Source organism: Dipodomys merriami, unplaced genomic scaffold (genome assembly GCF_024711535.1).
Source record: "Dipodomys merriami isolate MVZ:Mamm:240054 unplaced genomic scaffold, mDipMer1.0.p SCAF_33, whole genome shotgun sequence".
Lineage (NCBI taxonomy): Eukaryota > Metazoa > Chordata > Mammalia > Rodentia > Heteromyidae > Dipodomys > Dipodomys merriami.
This window is the reverse complement of record NW_027204826.1, coordinates 12876026-12888630: the sequence shown is the minus strand read 5'-3', so window position 1 is coordinate 12888630 and position 12605 is coordinate 12876026. Positions and strand designations below refer to the sequence as shown.

At 41.5% G+C, this 12605-nt stretch overlaps 1 long non-coding RNA gene across 5 annotated transcripts in view; it reads right to left on the bottom strand.

The window, feature by feature from the left end:
• The window catches only part of LOC138842045 (uncharacterized), a 93854-nt gene that overhangs the window by 54757 nt on the left and 26492 nt on the right, over window positions 1-12605 (bottom strand). For all 5 annotated transcript variants that reach the window (XR_011376570.1, XR_011376568.1, XR_011376572.1 and 2 more), the window contains exons 4-5: window positions 3261-3376; window positions 818-963 (exon numbers count right to left, since the gene is read on the bottom strand). This is a non-coding gene — a long non-coding RNA (uncharacterized lncRNA). The remainder of the gene's footprint in view (window positions 1-817; window positions 964-3260; window positions 3377-12605) is intronic.

The window sequence follows — 12605 nt, the reverse complement described above, 5'->3', positions numbered from 1 at the left end:
TGCTACTGTGAGAGTATAGCTAATCTGATACCTGTTGGTGGGTATAAGCTCTCTCTTTGGTTGTTAGTGTTTCTTTTCCACCAGAATTCTGATGATTTGATCAGTTATTAGTAGTTCAGAGTGAAAATGCCATAGTCAAGATGCACTGAAATCCCACATTCTCAGTGTGACTTCACTTAAACCAATTAACTTTCCCTCCCCTCTCTTTCCCTCCTCTGTACACTGGGGTTGATAATACCACTACCTAAAGCCTATGTGCAGATCAAATGACACAATGCCCCTGCTGCCTTTAACCACATAAGTAGACAAACATTACCTGCACTCTGCCCATATAGGTACACTCATTCAGAGAGTCCTACTTCTCCGTTCTTGCACAACACTCATACATTTTGATCGCTCCTCCTAGATAGTACCATTGGTTTTCCAAAGGTTTTCTGCCGATGCACCCTCCTTAGCAGGCCAAGCATGTCTACTCCCCCTCATCTCAGTGAAGAACGAGAATGGTAACTAACCAGGAGCAAAAGAAATTTTTAAAGATACAAAGGAAAAAAAAAGGGAATGAGGAATGGAAGCTAGAAAGGGAAAGAATAAGGAAAGGCATTTGTTTATATAATAATAATAATAATAATTTTATTATTATTATTATTATTATTATTGTTATTATTATTATTATTATTATGGTGCCAGTAATCTTTTGTGCTTCCCGATCTGGAAGGACTCACTCTGAGTAAATTCCCATTTTCCCTCTCCACCAATTTCCTTCCAAGCACTTTTGCATGTGTACCTCTGAGAACTACCCCCTCCTAATGCCACAGACCTGGTCGGTTTTTTGCTGGTCGAGTGAAGCCACAGAGCGGGAAGAACAGCCTCCTGATCTGCGAGATCTCCAGGGGTCTCACGAACGCTCAGCGACTCGACTATATAAGGAGGTGCCTGCTGCGCCATTCCCAGGGGAAATGAGACCTGGGGAAAACAAAATACAAATATTTTCCTGGAATCATGTAGAATCACACAGCCCACATCTGACCACAATCCACAGGGGGTGTAACCCAAGCAGGCATTGCACCTGAGCTCTGAGACGTATCATTTGTACAGGAACAGTTGGTTTGTATAGCTTTTCAACAGACCTAAATAATACCTGGTTTTGTGGGAAGAGCACGAAAAAAGGAAAGAAAGAGAGAGAGAAGAAAGAAAGAAAAAGAAGGAAAGGAAGGAAGGAAGAGAGAGAGGAGAGGGGAAGGAAGGAAGGAAGGAAGGAAGGAAGGAAGGAAGAGAGAGAGGAAGGAAGGAAGGAAGGAAGGAAGGAAGGAAGGAAGGAAGGAAGGAAGGAAGGAAGGAAGGAAGGAAGGAAGGAAGGAAAAGAAAAAGAGAGGGGAGAGAGGAGGAGGGAGAGAGGGAGGGAAGGAGGGAAGGAGGTAGGGAGGGATAGAGGAAGGAAGGAAGGAAGGAAGGAAGGAAGGAAGGAAGGAAGGAAGGAAGGAAGGAAGGAAGGACAGAGATAAAAACAAAGAGGACACTTCGGTGTTAGGAGTGAATTTACTTCCTATGAAAGGGGAGACACTGACAAGGTTAAAATGGGAAATTTTCTAACATGAAGAAATCAATGATTTCCTTATCCCTTCCACAATCACACATCTCTCTTGTCTCAAAACAAGTTGTAAAGAGGAACTGGGAACCCCAAATAAGCATTGTTCTCCTAGGAGGAGGCCTGACCATGCTGCCTATTGATACAGATTCTGATGAGGCGTCTCTCCTAAGTTCATGTGCCTGGTTCAGCAGCTTCTCTTCGCTCTGTGACAACGGAGGACTAGGAAAGAAGGCTCAAATCCCCGTTGGTCTTTTGTGGAAGATGAGCATCATTGCCTAAAACTCAGAGTCTGGGGCTAGGTAAGCAGCCACTGGATCAGATACTCCAATGTGAAGACCATGCTGGTATTCTGTCCTGCCTCTATGGGGAACTCCACACTGGAGGAAGAAACTCACGGGAGACAGACAACATGGTGTGAGAAAGACATACTCCCTGACTCACTGCTTGTGCAACCCTTATATGAATTCGCCTCCTTACAACTCTATGCCTGGTCTAGTAAATAGAGATAGTAACGCCTGTCTGGCAGAATTCTGGTACAGCTCCTAGGACAGGGAGGTTTTATTTACACACGCACACACACACACACACACACACACACACACACACGTGTGTCTGTGTGCAAATACTCATGTGTACTTGAGCTGTGGAAAATCAATTCTTGCTCTCTATCTTTATAGCTCACAAGGTGATTTTTTTTGAGGAGTACATCAAGAAAGGAAGGAAAGAAACATATTTTTTCCCTTCCAACACGAAAAAGCAATTAAATGTCAAATATTAACTAGTCCTGGGAGTAAATTTTTTTAATGGGTTAAAGGCTTGGCCATTATAGACCTCCAATATGTAATTTCTAAGAAAGGACCAGGTAATATATTTCTTAAATTAAGTGGAAGATAAAATGCGAGGACCTGTGTGTTCATTCAGAAAGCACTTTTTTATCCATTTTCAATAGCTTCTCAATTGCATCATGCCTTTTAAGAGGCCCAATTTGTTTAACAGCATTTTATTTTAAACCTTCACTTGTGAAGCGCATTGATTTATGCTAGAGCTGATTAAAGCAATGGTGTCCTAAGCAATAATGATTTCAATTAGAGGACTTCCACCAGTGTGCGTTACTCTGATTTTTCTCTTCATCCGTTCCACATTTCTATTCACTAAAGAGTGAGGATTGGGTCCCCAGACAAATTTAATATCAGAAAAGAATGTATGGACAGATGGACTGATGTGCCTTTTTTGATTATGTGAATGTATTGTATTTTAATATGCTCTGACAAACTCTTGAATGGCTCCCTGGTGAGCCCCTACCCAATATTATTAGGGTTATTTAGTACACAGATCCTGCTCAGTTCCCTCTGGGGTAAAGTGGTGGGGATGTGCATACTAGCTTCACTCCAAGTCTAGTACTTACAGTCTTGCCCTGTGAACTCTCTCTTTCCCTCTCCCCCACCCCTCCCTCTGTCTCTCTCTCTTTCTCTCTCTCTCTCCTGAGCCTTGATGAAGCAATTAAGCTCACACTAACTTAGACTATTTTAACTCATTCAAATCCAGCAACAATAGAAATACACACCGAATGGTGTTGTCCAATCCTGACAGCCTGCTTTAGTCATCTTTGGTGGCTGTGACAAATTGCCAGCCGAAATCAACTTAGAAGGAGGAAAGGTTTATGAAGACTTACAGCATCAGAGGTGTTAGTCCACGGTCATCTGTCCCTGTCGCTTCTGACTTATCAGTGGCACAGCGCATCAGAGCAAGGAGTATGTGGTGGAGGATAAGCCTTCCGTCTCATGGTGACTGGAAAAGCACAGAAAGAGACAGGAAGGAGTTTGATGTCCCCTTCAAGGGTTTGATCCCAATAACCTAACTTCCTTCCACTAGGCTCCATACATGTTCTTCTGCCTCCCAAAAGCACCTTGGGCAGAGGATCAAGCCTTCCACAGAAGCTTGCAGGAGCTTGCTCGATCCACTCATCTACAGCAGCATCGACCCCGACAAGAGAGTCCGGTGACACTCACCATCAACAGCAGAGGAGAAGCCTGCCTGATGGGGCAGCTGCTCCCAGGGTCCCCTGCCCACCATCACTAGAAGGATCTTCAGATGTCCCAAAGGAATCCAGAAATTCACATTGTCCTATAAAGCTGGAGGCCTCCATTGTTAAAAGTTAGATGATCTGCAGTGGTCAAATTCTACCCACAGCCTCCCTCTGCCATGTCTCCTGGTTGGTGCACAAGTGGACTATTCATTTATGGGACAGATAATCTGTCCATCATATTGGGCAGATAATCTGTCCATCTTATTGGACAGACAAGCTATCTATCACATTGGACAATGTCCATCTTCTTGGAGAGATGTACCACAATAGGGCACCATGTCTGTAAGAACTTAAAATTTAACAGGTTTTAGTTTTGTTCTGCTATTTCATAGATACTTAAAGACAATTCATTATGTCCTATGCACTGGGATTTACCAAAAAAGTTCCTTACTTCCCTTCAAGGATCTGATAGCCTAACGTGTGTGTATGTGTGTGTGTGTGTGTGTGTGTGTGTGTGTGTGTGTGTGTGTGTGTGTGTGTGTGTGTGTGTGTGTGTGTGTGTGTGAAGTAAGAAAGACTACAGGTTTTTAAAAAAATTATGGAACAATAGAAGTTAACATTGAGGGTGAAGCTATCACATTCAGACTTAGATGAGTACCTTCTTTGTCAGCCTTCAAGTAAGTGAGTTTGTCTGCATGCTCCAATTTGAGAATTGTGCTGGAAGGGGGAAGAGGGAGGCAGGGGAGTGTTATAAGGACTTGAACTCAGGGCCTGAGCACTGTCCCTGAAATTCTTCACGTAAGGCTGGCACACTCCCACTTGAACCACAGTTCCACTTCTGCCTTATTGTGGCTCATTGGAGATAAGAGTTGCCCAGACTTGTCTGCCTGGGCTGGCTTCAAACCATGATGTTCAGATCTCAGCCTCCTAAGTAGCTAGGATTACACTTTTGAAACTTAGTTTTAATTTGAAAGCTAGTCCTAGAACTAACAAAGTCCATGTATGAAACATTCCCTTAAGATCCCCAACAACCATTGGAAGGAGAAACTCTAATCTCACCTTGATAGAATTTTCTCTGTCAAATCCATGTTACAGATTTCTTAATTAGGTGATGTTATTAACGGGACCCTTGTAAGTTTGCAATTCAGCTCTTCATCTCAGCCACAGTACGCTGCTATAGTTTATATCAGAGCTGACCGACTTATGCTGCTTCTAGTACTGTCTCTGGGAAAATCTCCTTAATGTTTTTAAAACTTCTTTTGTATGAAAAGAAGTCCTAAGACATCAGTGAAAGCATTCAGTTCCAGCCATTGAATTTGTGGATTAGCACTTAAAAAACTATGTAGCAAATTGCTTTATGGAAGATAAACATATCAAAGATAAGATTCTTTTTAAACAGGCTCTTGCTTAATGCCTTCATGCCTCGCTTAAATGCCTTCAAAGTATTCTACTGAATTGTACGTGGATTCTCTTTATTTATTTCCTTTTCCTCCTTCCTTCTTTCCTTGGTTCCTTCCTTTGTTTTTTGTGGTAATGGCATTGGAACTCCTACTTACTTGGCTGCTTGCTTGGCTGGTGCTCTACCTCTCTGGCTATACATCCAGCCCTGCTTTTTGGCTGGTTATTTTGATGATGGAGTATCATGGACTTTTCCACCTGGGTGAGCTTCAAACCATCATCCTCAGGATCTCATTCTCATGAATCTCTAGGGTTACAGGCATGAGCCACCCTACCCAACAGCAATATTCCAAAGTCATTTCTAAAAAAATAAAAAGAAATCCAAGCACTTTTTGTTCCAGGCCCTTTAGATATGGGACATCAGCTTACCTAAAGTATGGATGGCCTCCTATTTTATATCAAATACCATGATCATTGCTAGAGAGCAACTAATGAATTAGTATCGCTCTCATGCTGATCCCATTATCCATCTACCATGACTCTTGTTGAGTCACTGAACTGAACCACAAAAGTTGAGAAGTTGAGAAGAAATTTGGAATTTCTGCCCCAATTTCTCCCCTTGTAAGACAGAAGACGAGAGTCAGAGTGAGTCCGAAGACCTAGCTTCTGTGGCAGCAAGGGCTAGATCCCATGGCTATTAACTATTGTCTCAAGTTCGTGTCATTTCAGTATTTTTAATCTAATTCACAATGTAACCTAACTTCCATGGGGATCCAATCTAACACACTTATCACAAATATTCCCTTTGATATCCTTTAGGTAAGTGAGCTTGTGGCTATGGGCTGTTCTGAAGCTCTATTCTAATTTGAGAATGAGTCCTGTGAGTACCAGCATCCCCCATAGGATACATTTCCATTAATACCTGCAATTGCAATGGACCATGGGCCCCTAGGTCCCAGGGATTCCAGGCATAGACAGAAAATGGCAATATGTACATTATGTAAGGTAAGTGCATCCACTAAGACTTGCAACATATCCACATTAAAAAAAAGCCTGCATGATAAACTGCACATCAACAAATATACTAGAGCAAGCACTTGTACATCATCGTGCTAATGTAATGTTTAGATTCCCTGTAAGCATATTTGAAATTACTACCTATACTTTCCATGTATTGTCCATGACCTGGTGGATCAATATTGTTCAGTAAATCTGAGCTGAAACTCAGATGGTAACTAGATCTCTGGAAGAAGTAAGTTACAATTTTTTTTAATATGGTCTTCCAGGAAGCTGCCTCTGGATATAACTTCAGAAAATTAACACAATAAGTAAAGCATTATAGAACAGCTATTAACTGATTACACTAATAAAAACCAAATGGGGCCTTTATTTTGTCCCTCTGGGAAAACTGGACACATAAAATAAACAACAGGGGGAAAAAATATAGAGCAAAGGGTAATTGATTTTAAACAATAATAATACAGAAAACTCCTACCATGGTAAAAGAAATGGAAAGCAAGCAAGCAAGCAAGAAAGAAAGAAAGAAAGAAAGAGAAAGATCTATCCATTTGTGAAAAGATAGAATAAAAATCTTATTGTGTATCCTTAAGACTAACAAATGAGAAAAATTAAAGAGAACGGACAAGTTTCTTCATTGCCAGGCACATGGTGAGAAAGCTTCAATTTGCTTCATTATCTTCCTAAGAGGAAGTCAGAGTTTCAGAGTGCACAAGCCACATTCTATCATTGTAGGTCAAGAAGTGTAGGGTACACAGACACCATGCAGCCCAAGACAAAGACAAGCAGACCAAGGCAAACTAATGACTCAGGCAGAAGTTGGGGACTCTTTATAATCCAGTGCAACCCTTCCTGTTGGAAAAAATTGTAATATTTTCACTCTGCCTGGTTTGTCCTATGGAGGAAATGTGTTAGAGAATGGTCTTTGTCTCTGTGTCTTATCTAAACCATCATCCCTAAATCAGACCCAGCAGGTTCTGTCCTAAGTACAGATAGGTGACTAAACTGTCTAGTGGAAGTTGTCTCTACTTTTTCCATTATCTCACAATTCAGAAGTGGCAGGCTCAGGGTAATCCCAAGAAAAGTTCAAGACCTCTCACTTTTTTGGGGGTGGTGGGGGGTCATAGGGCTTGGGTGCTATCTGTGAGCTCTTTCATTCAAGGCTAGCACTCTACCACTTGGAGCCACCGTACCTCTTCTCACTTGCAGGTTTTTGATGGTTAACTGGAGAATCTCATGGACTTTCTGGCCCAAGCTGGCTTTGAACCACAATAAATACTCAGATCTCAGCCTCCTGAGTAGCTTGGATTACAGGAATGAGCCACCATGCCCAGTGATCTCCCACTTCTTAGTCCTGTTCCATCCCTAAAGGCACCCCCCTGCCCTTCTCTTACGTAACATCTGTTGCTAACATATAGTGTTGGTATTTTTCCCCTCTGTCTCTTGTCCCAGGTTGTTTTAACTAGTCTAACCCACGAAATCATCTCTGTTTGCATAGTATATGCAAAATCCATGGTTATTTTTACTTCTCACTGGCAAAAAGTCAACAAACTCGAATGAAATGATCATTTCTGTGTGAGAAAATAGTTTAGCATTTCCTTAAAATGCACAAAAACCCACATTTTTTAAATCTTATGCATGACATAACTTTGAAGTTGGCAGAAAATAGCCTAGTAGTTTTATATGACTTAGATAAATAAAGCCAGGGCAGTTTAGGTTTTTAATGCTTTAAAGTTAAAGGAAAAAGTCTACTCTCAATGAACAGAGCGTGTTTAGACCTGAAAAGATAAATCAGTAGATGTATGCAGGCATTGTCTGTGCTTAGAGAGAACGCTGCTATCGACTATGAAAAGGGGCAAAAATATTCCACACTTGGTTGTGAGGCCTGAGAGACAGAGTACCAGGTCAGAAAACAGAGGGTTCAGAAAGGAAGATTGAAAGCTCAATCCAAAACACTTCCAAAAGTCAGAGCTCAGTAAAACTGCAATGTATTCAGTCCTTCAGACTCTAACTTACAAAATGCTAGAGGCATTTATAATGAAGGATATTTTTTAATTATTTGGTAGTTCTTGTCTTTTGCAATATGACAGGAAAAGAAATTATGTAATTTAGGGAAGGGGTAAAAAAACTGTTATTTGCAGATGGTAATGCTGCTTGCCTTAATAACTCAAAAAAGATCAAAATGGTAAATTTTGGTACAAGACACCAGTCAACTGGCAAATCCAAAACAAAAAGAATAAATAAATAACTTTTTCCAGAAAACAGTAACAAAATGCAAAAGGGAAATTGCACCCACAATAACACTGAATAAGTTTTGAGATTACATTGAAAAACTATATGGTGAAAATTACAGAAAGGTCTAAATCTACAGAAGGTGAGTATGTAAAAGGTGAGGAGAGAGAGAGCAGAAGGAAAGAAGGAAGGAAGGAAGGAAGGAAGGAAGGAAGGAAGGAAGGAAGGAAGGAAGGAAGGAAAAAAGGAAGGAAGGATAAACAGAAGGAGAGAGGGAGGGAGAAGAAGGGAGGGAGGGAGGAAGGAAGGAAGAAAGGAAGGAAAGGAAGGAAGGAAGGAAGGAAGGAAGGAAGGAAAAATAATGTTAATATTGATTTCACCTTGGGATCAAAGCTTCTCGAAATATAAAAGAAAAGAAAGAATAAAAGAAAATATTTATGTACTATGTTCTTAAACATATATATATATATGCATTAACAATTAAAAAACAGATGGCAAGACAGAGAACATTTTAATATGGAATAGGAAAAGGGTTAATAAACTTAATTTTTAAAAAAAAACCTTCAGTTTAGTGGGAAATTAGTGAATGACTACCAAGAAACACAGGCCGAAGTCAAATAAAATTAAAAAGAAGCAAGCAAATTACATATGCAGCAAACAATAAAAGCAAATAATGTAAAAAATAGCATCACAAAAATGAAGATAGCTATCACAAATAATTTTTAAATGGAAATAATAGAATAGCAAAAAAATATTGTTTGCAGATGGTAACATCATCTGCCTCAAAACTCAAAGACTACAATTTTTAAAAAAGACTACAATTAGTATATTCCTTGTTGCTTATCTTATTTTGAAAAGAGTTAATAATATTTCCAAAATTCCACATTCTTGTTCACTGTGAGTAGGACTACAAGTTAGCATAAGTACTTTGGAGCAACTCTACAAGAGATAACCTTTCACTGGGCGCTGGTGGCTCTTGCCTATAATCCTAGCTGCTCAAGAGGCCGAGATCTTAAGGATTGTGGTTTAAAGTCAGCTTAGGCAGAAAAGTCCATGACACTCTGATCTCCAATTAGCCACCACCAGAAGTGCTGCCATAGCTTAAAGTGGTAGAGCACTAGCCTTGAGCAAAAGAGCTCAGGGACAGTGCCCACGCCCTGAGTTCAAGCCCCATGACCAACAACAATAAAAACTAACTTTTCCCTCCCCCAAATAATAATAAGAAGAAGAAGAAGGATACTACTTTACTCAAAAATAATTTATCAAGAGGAATCAGAGATGCACACAAAGAATTTTATAAATAAAAAAATTACAAGTCATGTAAATGAACAATGGGTCAAATGAACCATGGCACACACACACAAGGAGTTAGAATGGTATCATAAAAGTCATGTTTGAGCTAATGAAATGACTCAAGTGGTAGAGTATCTGCCTAGTAAGTTTGAAGTCCTGTTTATAACCCCAGAGCAGAAGAAGGAGAAGGAAAAAGGAAGAAGAGAAAGGAAGAATGGAAGGAAAAGCAGGAACAGAAGTCATGTCTTAATAATGTAACTATTTATTATACTTTATCAAATGGGCAGTTGCCAAAACAGAAGATGGATTTAATCTGTGTGTAAAAAAAAAAAAAGGAGGGGAAAAAGACGAGAAACATGAATGTCAGTGAGTATTGAATGTTACTAGAAGTTCCAACTCAGCAGAGAGAAGGAGGCCCAGAACAACTTCTGCTTCCTTACTTCAGCCCACCTTTCCATAACCTCCAGGTGTGTTGACCTGCCTTGGACCACGACCTATTCATCCTGAAACTTGAAGAAAGAAAAAAACCAGCCACAATATTCTTGTGTTTTTCCAGTTAAACGTGGGGGCAGGGTGTGAGCAGAAGGTAGCCTTCCTGAAGGGGGCGTTGTAGGGACTAAAGGGCGCGATACACCAGCACCAGAGATGTCTTCTGCTGTTGAGTTTTTTAAAACCTTATTTGCCCTTATTTTTTTCCCCTTGTATCCCTTTTCATCTGCTGTCAGAAAGTTTGCTGCTTCCATTACCATTTTCCTTGTTCCTCCCGAGAGTGACAGACGAGTGTCCTGAGAATCCTTCATGTATTTTGTGTCAGGGGCCCGTGGGTCAGTAAGGTTATTTATAAACATTGCCTCTTGTTCTAATTTCAGTCCCTCCTCTCCTTGGTGCCTCTCTTCCTGCCCTGCTTTCCCTTTCGAGTCTCCATCTGACCCTTTTCCCCTCCTCTCCGTTAGAAAGGATTCGGCGTTCATTTTAGCTCAGTTTTCTGCCTCTTCTCCCGGAGTGATTTTTTTTTTTCCCCTCTATTGTTGGTGGTTTTCTTAAGCTTTCTTGGGGAATTTAATTTGGGAGGAAGCTGACTGGGACGTGTTTATCCCACGGGTATGGGAGTGTGAAGGGCAAAATGTGGGTGGGCGTGGAGAGGACTTTGTTTCTGGCAAGAATTTCTATTAGAAAAGATTTTCTGACCACAAAAATCAGCTAGGATGTGAGAGGCCAGACCACCATGGAAAGACAGGAGGTTGGAAGATAGAAGGAAGCGTTAAAGTTTATTATTTTTCGATTATCTTTGCTAAGACAAAGATAATGTAGTTTATCATGTGCAAACTCTGATACTTCAGTAGACAGACAGATGGATAAGAATCACATAAAGGAGCCAGACACATATTAATGAGTGTTTACTTAACAATGATAAAGCAATATTTTCACAGGGGAAAATATATTGAATTATTCATACTTTTCAAATTAACCTATTATACTTTTTCTGTGTGTAGGTATGCTAGTACTAGGGATTGAACTAAGTACTATTCAAGGTGAAAAGCTACTACTTGGGCCACAGCTCCAATTCTGGCTTTTTGCAGGTTAGAGGTAAGGGTCTTTCAGATTTTCCTGCTCAGGTTGGCTTTGAACCTCTATCCTCACATCTCAGTCTCCTAAGTAGCTAGGATTATAGGAGCAAGCCTTCTCCCAGTAACACCATAAGAAGCAGTACTTTATATACACCGGTTGGCATGCACATTAACGTATTCCTGTTGATGGGCAAGGAGGCTAGCCCTGAGTATCACCCATGGCCACCACGCCATGCTAGCACTCGCGCTTTACCCTTGCTCTCGACGCAGCACTGTGAAGAAGTCATTGTCAACCTCGAGATACAGATGAGAAGAATGGGACTCCCAGATGTGAACGCGGCCTTCCCAAGATGGGAGATTTAGTGGGGCACAAAGTGGGAATTCAAACCCGGGCTGTGCCTGCCAAAAAAAACACTGCCTTCAAGGGATCGCGGGTCAATAGACCGCGTTGTTTGCTCTGTGCACATCAGCAATGCTGAGGACTGAGGCTTAAACCCCAGCGTTTATTACAACAAGGGCCGGTGGTCGGTGAACACCAGGCCACTTGGGAGATAACAGGTGTGTGAGAACCCTCAGTGCTCACCTCCCAGAGAATCACATTTAGCCGGCAGCATCCGGGGAAAACGGCACAGAATGCTTAACATAGCAATGATGATAGGAACACGACAGCACACGCGTTACATTAGATTCTAATAACCATACGAAGGTGTGATCTGAAGAGCAAAGATTAGTGAGCCTCTTTATATCCTGGTTTTATAGTTTTACACACACACACACACACACACACACACTTTCTTTACTTAAAAGTGGTTTCTTTACATATAGACTATTTAGCCAAATTTAAAGGTATGCCTTTAAATGTTCTGAAGATACTCCACAGCAATGATCCCCTTCCTCACACATTAAGGCTGGAAGCAAAACACAGCAGGCCACCCCTCTGCAGACCTCCGTTTTAGCTACTTCCCAGTCCCGGCCTGGGGTATCTGCACGGTGTGGACAAGGATAAAGCATGTGGAGATGCGAGCTCCTGTTCTGAATGCTCTTGGGGTAAGACTTCTTGTGAAAACTGGCAGCTTTGTTGGTCTTCTTCTTCCTCGGCCTTTTGAACACTCAGCCAGGTCTCTCTGTGTTTAGCTGCACCCGCTGCGGCCGTGACTGTAACAAGGCAGAATTTATGCTGCTGACACTGCGTCCCATTGAAGTGTCTCTGCGGCACAGTCGGTGGGGGCCGTGTGGCTGAAAGCGCAGAAGGCCTTGCCCGGCCAGTGAAATAGCATATCTGCCTTGGGAGATGACAGACACGAGACGGAAGATGGGAACAGAATACAGGGCCGTCTGTGTACAAATTTCAAATGGCTTGCCACCCCCTTTTCCGAGACTTGCTGTCAAGAGTATCAGCATGTTACACACACGCCAGCCACGTATCCTATTACCCATGGACCCCAACCTGTACCGCTTTCTCCACTCTCCCAGCAGGGGCTTG